General features: G+C 36.2%; 1 long non-coding RNA gene across 1 annotated transcript; it reads left to right on the forward strand.

The window, feature by feature from the left end:
* The first annotated feature begins 376 nt into the window (after positions 1–376).
* On the forward strand, positions 377–7,164 carry LOC111194545 (uncharacterized). The gene is made up of 5 exons (XR_007428890.1): positions 377–1,261; positions 2,566–2,635; positions 3,632–3,775; positions 4,784–4,917; positions 5,045–7,164. It is a non-coding gene; the product is annotated as an uncharacterized LOC111194545 (long non-coding RNA).
* Positions 7,165–8,607: the final 1,443 nt, after the last annotated feature.

The raw sequence follows: 8,607 nt of genomic DNA on the forward strand, positions 1-8,607 counted from the left end.
ATGTGTGCTGTTTGACAAAAAGGTTAATTTATATAAAATAAAAAAACACTTGAGGCTTGTAGTGTAAAGACAGCCACTGACACTGGTGATTTTTTTTTTTAGATTTTATATAACATTTTATTATTTTATTGTTTATTCTATTATAATTCTGGTCTAAGTGATTCCTAAATGGCCAGTGAGTTTATTTAACTGCGACTGAGTGAATACAGCCCAAACCCAAGGTGTGTTAAAAACAGTTTTTTTAGTCCGGTGTTCTGTCGAATTTTGCTACCCATCGATACATGCTTCCCAAAGGTACTGCGCATGCGCCGACCTACACAATTTAATTCTTTCTCGTATTTTATGTAAAATTAATCTGGTTTAGGGGGCGTTATGTGCATTAAACAACCTGGGCGCACTATCATTGCACAGAAGTGTAAATGGAAACTAAAAATTACACTTATTATCATAAATAAATACAAAAGCAGTTTGTAATGAGCTATATTTACTATAACTTTGCCATGGTACAATGAATTATGCACTCCAAATCTAATAACGTACATCTACTGGAATATCACTGGGTACATGCCCTAAAATAGTGCTTCTTTTGTATTTTTACAGTTAAATATTCATTGGGGCAGCACGGTTCGACAAGGTAGCAGAATTCGACAGAACGCCGGCCCTCTTTCTCCAGTCCAGCTCCGCCCGCCCTCTCATCAACAGACTTTTGGAAGAAACCAAAGTCACTGGAAAAGAGGGGGAGATCTGAGATTTTGAGGCATGATATTTAATATAATTAAAATAATATATTTCACCGTTCCTATTAAATTATGATTATTTACGTTTATATCTCACGTTTTAATACAATATAACATATAATGAATATATTAAAACACACAAATTAAAAACCTTTCGGGCAACAAAAAAACCCCGAACCTAGTTTTGAATGGTCGTGGCTCCACTCCACTGAATCAGTAGCCACAAGAAGGACGTCCTTTTCTCCGGGAGCTGCATGGGGACTGCAGGAGTCCAAAGCCTCGCTGTGTTTTATGGGGAACAGTTATTAATATTGGGTCAAATAATCCAGTATTTCTTCACTCTGGTGCTGAAGGTGCGCTGCGCTGCTCTTTACTGTGTTAACCCCTTTACTCTGTTTTCATTTAAAGCCCCTCAGTCTTAAAACGGCGGCACTAGCGGGCCTCCAGCGGGCCTTCAGCACCGATAGTGATTATTACCCTGCCGGATTAGATTAGAGCAGCGCGGCGGAGCTCTGTAAGTCCCGGTGAGTAATTTAGTTAGCTGACTGTTTCAGCTCTCGGTGAAGCGCGGTCTTATTATGATACTTAAACGGCGCTGGGTGTTTGTTTTGTTTCTGAACGAGCAGGTGCTGCTGCAGGTAATCAAGCTATCTGTAGCTAATTAGCTTAGCCAGCCATCCTCCACTCGCTAGCTCGCTAACGTTAGCTATCTTACAGCGTTAGATAGATTACCACGCTTTAAATAGTCTTACCACTATTTAAAGACTGTTTAAAGCGTGTTAATGGCGAATAACGCTGTAAGATAGCTAACGTTAGCGAGCGGAGCATGGCTGGCTAAGCTAATTAGCTACAGTTAGCTCAACCGGCTAAGCTAATTAGCTACAGTTAGCTCGATTACCTGCAGCAGCACCTGCTCGTTCAGAAACAAAATAAACACCCAACGCCGTTTAAGAGCTGATTCACGACCTTCTCTCCCAGCACAGGTTGTGTTTTTCTCAATCAGCAGCAGCTTTTTAATCACGCTGTAGGTCAGTAATAAGATCGCGTTTCACCGAGAGCTGAAACAGCCAGTTAGCTAACGGTAGTTAAAATACCTAACAGGCCTGAGAGCTCCTCTCGGTACTCCGGTCTAATTCGGCAGGGTTTTTGTAGATGTTTAATTTCTGAATCTTATTAATACTGAATTAAAGTATGGTAATCTGGCTAATATTAAAAAGTCAACTAACTTTTTACCGAAACACTTTTAGTTAATTTATACCTAATTTTAGCAGTGTGTTCCCACAAGACGAATAAAAAAAATAAATAAAAAAAGCGGTGGCCGACTGCGCATGCGCGAATATTAGCGGCCGACTGCGCATGCGCGAAATTTAGCGGCGGACTGCGCATGCGCGAATATTAGTTTCGCGCATGCGCAGTCCGCCGCTAAATTTCGCGCATGCGCAGTCGGCCACCGCTTTTTTTTTTTTTTTTTTTATTTTTATTCGTCTTGTGGGAACACACTGCTAATAAATTAACTAAAAGTGTTTCGGTAAAAAGCTAGTTGACTTTTTAATATTAGCCAGATTACCATACTTTAATTCAGTATTAATAAGATTCAGAAATTAAACATCTACAAAAACCCTGCCGAATTAGACCGGAGTACCGAGAGGAGCTAACTACCGTTAGCTAACTGGCTGTTTCAGCTCTCGGTGAAACGCGATCTTATTACTGAACTACAGCCTGGTATAAAAGCTGCTGCTGATTGAGAAACACACCCTGTGCTGGGAGAGAAGGTCGTGAATCAGCTCTTAAACAGCGCTGGGTGTTTGTTTTGTTTCTGAACGAGCAGGTGACGCTGCAACTGGATTTTATAAAGATATGAGAGGAGAATGCTTTCGTCGAGGATTTAACATGAAAAGGTAAGCTGCTGTTATGTTCTGATCTGTGCAGGCAGTTTATGCACTTAACGTAACTCCGTTAGACAACTAACTTACAGAGCTAGCGTTTGTTGTGTCTCCGGCTTAGTTTTCTGCAGTCCATGATTATTAGCTAAGGTGTTTATTTTGACCCCAAACAGCAGCATTCACTGCATTTTGCATACTATTAACTAACCGCGTGAATCCACTGTACGTGCAAGTTAGCGTTAACTTCATCACGAACGAGTAACGGATTAGTAAACATACTCTTGAATTTTTTTTGAATCCTCACAGTTTCTGTCAGAAAACACTGAAAGAAAACTTCTCCTCTGTTTCTGTTTATACAGCGATGGTTTGGGTTTGTTGTGCTGGATATTTGGTTAGGAGAAGGAGATTTTATAAGATGTGTGGCTGCATAATTGTGAACTGAGATCGCGGTCTGTGAAGTTACACCCGCAGGTAACCAGTGACTTTAAAAAACAAACACAGCTGTTACTGGACTTGATGGGTTTAAAAAAATTAGCGGCTTAATTTTAAAAGACTAGTCTACTAATGTTGGCCCTGCTGAGTCCAGCTGATTATCCAGAAATAAACATTACCTATGCTGGTCAAAAGCTATTTAAAGAGCTAACCTCCCAGGGTGTGTTTGTTTGTTTTTTTCTGGTTTTGAGCATTTTTTTAGGGAGGGAGTGTAAGTCTGTGCTGCAGTAGAAGAGTGTAATTTTAGAAAAGTTGCTGTATTTGTCTCACTGCCTTAGATAGTATAGACTTTAAACATGTTACTAAAAATTAACACTGGACTGTGTTTTTAAATACTTGCCATTCTGGATGTCCTGAACATTTTCATGCAGGCCTGTGTGTTTTAAAAAATATATATTTTATTCATTCTATTTTATGTCTGTTAGTTTTATTTATATAAAGTAAGACCTGTAGATCTACTTTATTGGATAAATTGATACAGCTACCATGAACTGTTTTGTTTCTGTTCTGTAAAATCAGGCCCAGTTCCAAAAGACACAACATCCTCAGTGTCCTGGAGCTCCAGCTGAAGCACTGGCCACTCCACCTTCTCCATCCCCACCCAAAAGAGGAAGATCAGCAGCAGTGGAGGGTCCCAGGATGTTGAGATGGTAGTGCAGAGCGGTAAGTCCCAATCACATTTTTAGCCTCTGAGTCAGTCATTTATTTTTCTTAATCCAATATTTTGGCAATGGAAAAAAAAGGAACACATCCAAGTTGTCCCTTATGTTTTTATTAATAAATTAATTATTATTGAAACAATGATTTAAGAACATAAATCAAAACTAAAAACTGTATATAAAATAAAATATTAGACAGAAACATCGTTACAATTCTCAGAGTACGCTGAGGCAGCTCGGCTTAAAAAAACTGTAAATATGCATTTTACAAAAGTTAGCTTAAAAAATAATAGTTAAAAAATGTAAGATGATGAATATATATGTTAATACATTAATAGCTTAATATTATTACTCTATTTGTTCTTATCACTGACTTACCGGGGGAACTAATTAAGGGACGGAATGATTTACCACCTGTTTCTCAGGTGGTAAATCATGTTTGTTGTTGAATGTGCATTTTTTTTATTTCCCACCTTGTAAAATCCTGCCTTTGCAGTCCACTTTAAAATATTTCCAAACAGAGAGGTGTAATACGCTCTTTCGATCTTACAGCTGCTGCTCACACTGCTAATAAATAAAAAACAAACACAGTTGATTTTATCGGAGCGCCAGTACCCAAACCCGACTGACTAAAACTTTCAATCGTTCACCTTACACTTAACCATTGAGATGACACGACCGCAACTCAACTGCAGCTCGACTCTAGCCAGACTCTCGTGATTTTATCCTGACTCTGGAAATTTGTCTGCAACTGTGAAATCATTGGAAAATCGTTAGGTACCTGAACACTCTTCTCTCTTCACCCTTAATGTAGCAGCTACCCACTGAATAACTGTTTGCCTGTTCTATAGCGACTGTAATTTCTTTCTGTCCGTTTCTTACACTCTGTAGGTACTTATATATTTTTTTTTTATTGAACATGGCAGCGTGCCGACAATCACAAGTTTTGCAAATGTTGGGATAAATTTCAGCCAATTTAACTTTACTATAATGTGCTCTGTGTACTCTGCAGGTACTTCTAAGGCAGCTAGTTAAAGGCGTGATTGAGGTCCATGCCAGAGGGGTTCTGCACTGTGACCTCAAGCCATAGAACATCCTGGTTCAGATGTACAGTTAGGAACCACGCCTTCATCTTCTGTTCTTCTGGTATGGGTTTTCAGTGAACACTACAGGCAGAGAACTGTCTTCTTTGTAGAAGCTACCATTACTGAATAGAGATTCAGGTCAAAAACATTCCTTAACACTCAGTCACTGTCTCTAATTTACTTTTCAGGACCTTCCTCATGAGTGGTTTACCCATGAGGCCAAATCCTCCACAGTGTTGCAGATAGGAATCATCCTGCTGTGTGTGAGAGGTGACCCTTCAACACCAGCACGGAGATCACCTCAAAGAAGTCTCAGATCATCTCTCCACCATCTGCTCTATGACCCCTGGCTAAGTATACACCACGACACAGCCACCACATCAGGCACACCTCAGTCAGGTACCATATAAAACAATAATAATAATAATTTAAAAAAATCTATATTTTCAATCTCTAGTTTAGAGAGTTCTCTAGTAGAGCTGGGCGATTAATCGATTTTATCGATAAATTAGAATTTATAGTTAAGGACAATGTGTTTTTTATGAAAATCGATTTTCTCTGAGTTTTCTTTTTCACCACAGACGCTCCTCTGTGGGCACAGAGTGAGCTTAGCTAGCTCCCTCCAGCGCGCGCACCCCCCACCCCTCCCTCACTCCCTCCCTCCCACCCTTGCACGCACAAACACACACGCACACACACACACACATACACAAAACACATGACGGCGGAGCTTAAGAGCAACTAGCTCCGTGATCTGGAGTTGGTTCGGTTTTGCGGCGTCGGACGTAGACCAAACAGGTCCTCGCTGTAAGGTGAACCAATTTATCACTATACCTTAAACAGAACCATGTAGCGGAGTGGGAGAAGTGCTGCTACCATAGGAATGAACGCAGCAGCAGCACTAGTTCACCATTCAACGTTAAACAAGGAACTGTCCCTGGCACATCTTCCAACCGTGTACCAGGTTCTGTATGCACTACAAGTTAAGATGTTTTGCATATTCATGAGAAAAGATCTCATTTTATAGAACACTGGCACTTATTTAAAAGCTTTGTTTTGCAATTCTAGCCCAATAGGGAAAAGTATTTACTTAAGAGCATATAAATTGTACTTGTTTTCTATTGTCTACTTTGTAAGTTTTATCAAAAAAGGGCACCATTTTATTTATTTCTATTTGTTTTTAAGGGTGTGTTTATTTATTTATTTTTTAAGTTTGAGGGTGCATTGTGTCTACCTAAACTATGTTGGAGAAAGCTTTCTAAAAGTCACTAGATGTTCTCACTGTTTACAATAGTTTTTTTTTGCTTGTTTCTGGTTGCACTTTAACCACAAATGGAACATTTTAAGTGAAAACAAATTAAATAAGAACTAGTTTTTAACCATTTCTTTATCATCTTTAGTTTGATTTTTAGTAGGGGAAAAAATTGATTTAATTCGAAAATTGGATTTAAAAAAAAAAAATCTAAGATTTTTTTTTTTTTGGCCATATCGCCCAGCTCTATACTCTAGTTTAGAGGGTTTTTTTATAAAACACACCTAAGGAAAATAGCAGGTATTAATAAAGCTATTGATTCCATACTTTTAAAAAGGTAATGATTTTTCTTTAACTATATAAATGTTTTAATCGTTTTGTGTATTGTATGCTTTTAATTGCTTCCTGTTTTGTATTTGTGTTCATGTACTTAAGGCTTTAATCCTTTTATCTTGATATTGTTTATCTTTTGATGTTTATTAATTACTTAACTGTATTTCTTTATGTAGTATACTGTTAGTGTTTTAATCTATACACTTTTTGTATATATTTATTTTATTGCTTAGTTACTTGCTTTATTAATGGTTATTGTATTGGTGTTTTAGTCTTATTTTGGGCTTATATTCATTAAAAACATTTTAACGTTTGTCTTTTAGTGCTTTAATCAATTAATATTGTACTTACCTTTTACTATTTTACTATTAATCTTTCTGTACTTAATTATACATTATTTTTTATTTATTTTTTTATAAAATTAAAGGCGGGTTTATTAATTGTATGTATTTATACGGGATTTTATATTTGCATTGTATATATTTTTGTTTCATTTAATGTTTATGCTCTTTGTCTTTTTCAGATTTTTACATTTTTAATTTGTGTATTGACCCAAGGAGTATGGGTTCCTCTCAAGGTTTCTATCTCTCTTTCTGAGAGAATTTTCTTTGCCGCTGTCTCCTTTGTGCTTACTCAAGAGGTTTGGACACTTTTTTTTTTTTTTTAACTGTTCTTAATTTTGTTTGTTTCTTAACTTTGTCAATAAATGTTTTTTTATTGCTATCACTTTTGTCTGTTTATTAAAATTAAAATTAATTAATTTGATGCCCACATTCAACCACTTTTTAACACTTCAAGTAAACACTGAAAGAATAAATCAGAAATTATTGATTTATTATTAATGTAATGAACAGAGATGTTCTGAAGTTAAAAGCTGATTATGCCATGTGTCTCATATTCCCAAATATGATAAGGTTGATAAGGTCATGTCAGCTCCAAGGACAATTTCAGTTTTGTATTTCAGTGAAAGTTATTCCTTTAATTGAATTTATATAAATAATGTATCTGGAAATATACAAAGGCTCTCAGTGTTGTTACACCTTTTTGTTATACTTAAAACCAAAGTGTAATTTTCAACAACTCGCCTCTATGTGATGTTTGACCACTTAGGAATTACACTGACATTACTTCTACAAGTCATGGGATAGTAGGTTTGAGGCTGATCATGAAGTGTTACCTCAATGTATTGGCCAGTAATTTATTATGGAAGGTTATTCATTCAAATTTATTGTGACTGGTGGTCTGCCTACAATTGTCTGTGCAACTCTGAGAAATATCTATATACAACTTTTAAAACGATTAAAGCTTTGGGATTTACATGTGCAAAATTAAGCCCTGCATACAGAAATATACTGATAACTTTCTGATGCTTTAAAAAATAAGAATCAAAGGAATCAAATTCCAAAAGATAAGCATTAGCATTTCAGAAGTACTGTCCGAGGTCAGCATACACACTAGAAAAACAGAGAAAAAAAAATCACAGTTCTTACAGTCTGCTTGTCTTACCAGGTTCCATGAGACACTGCAGTATCCCTTTATTCATCCAATAACATAAATCATACATTAATAAAACATCTGTTTTATTAGAAATACTTGTTCAAATTACAAATTAGCACCCACAACTCCACAGAGGTTGGAGGACCATAATTTAATATAATTATATATTTAAGTTACATGATTTTGAGCATATTACTACATTATTTTGCCTTTCAAAAAATGCCAAGTGAGCAAATCAAATCTAAAACCTTTTTTTTGTTCCCCCTCTGCATGTGATACATAGAGATCAGTAACGTCTTTCAGTAAAAATGGTCTGTAAAAACAATATGATATTTGAAAAGGAAAAAATTTTGCCTCAGATGCATCAGTAGCACTTTACAATTAATTTACATTGTTTAACCATACTTATGTTAGAATGCCTCAACTAATTATTATTATTATGACACTAGTTAAGATATTAATTCCTACAAAATGTTAAAACTGATATTGCAATTCATCTTTATTTACAACATTCTTAAGCATTACAATTTAGAAATGTTAAATAATATTTACCACTTAATTACCACTTAATGTTTATTACAGTCGTAAGTACTGTTATTTTTTTACCCTGATTGTAAAGAGTTACAGATGCATCAGTAGCTGGGTAGAACAATATGAATATGACTGCTG

The sequence above is a fragment of the Astyanax mexicanus genome, chromosome 22 (assembly GCF_023375975.1).
Source record: "Astyanax mexicanus isolate ESR-SI-001 chromosome 22, AstMex3_surface, whole genome shotgun sequence".
Lineage (NCBI taxonomy): Eukaryota > Metazoa > Chordata > Actinopteri > Characiformes > Acestrorhamphidae > Astyanax > Astyanax mexicanus.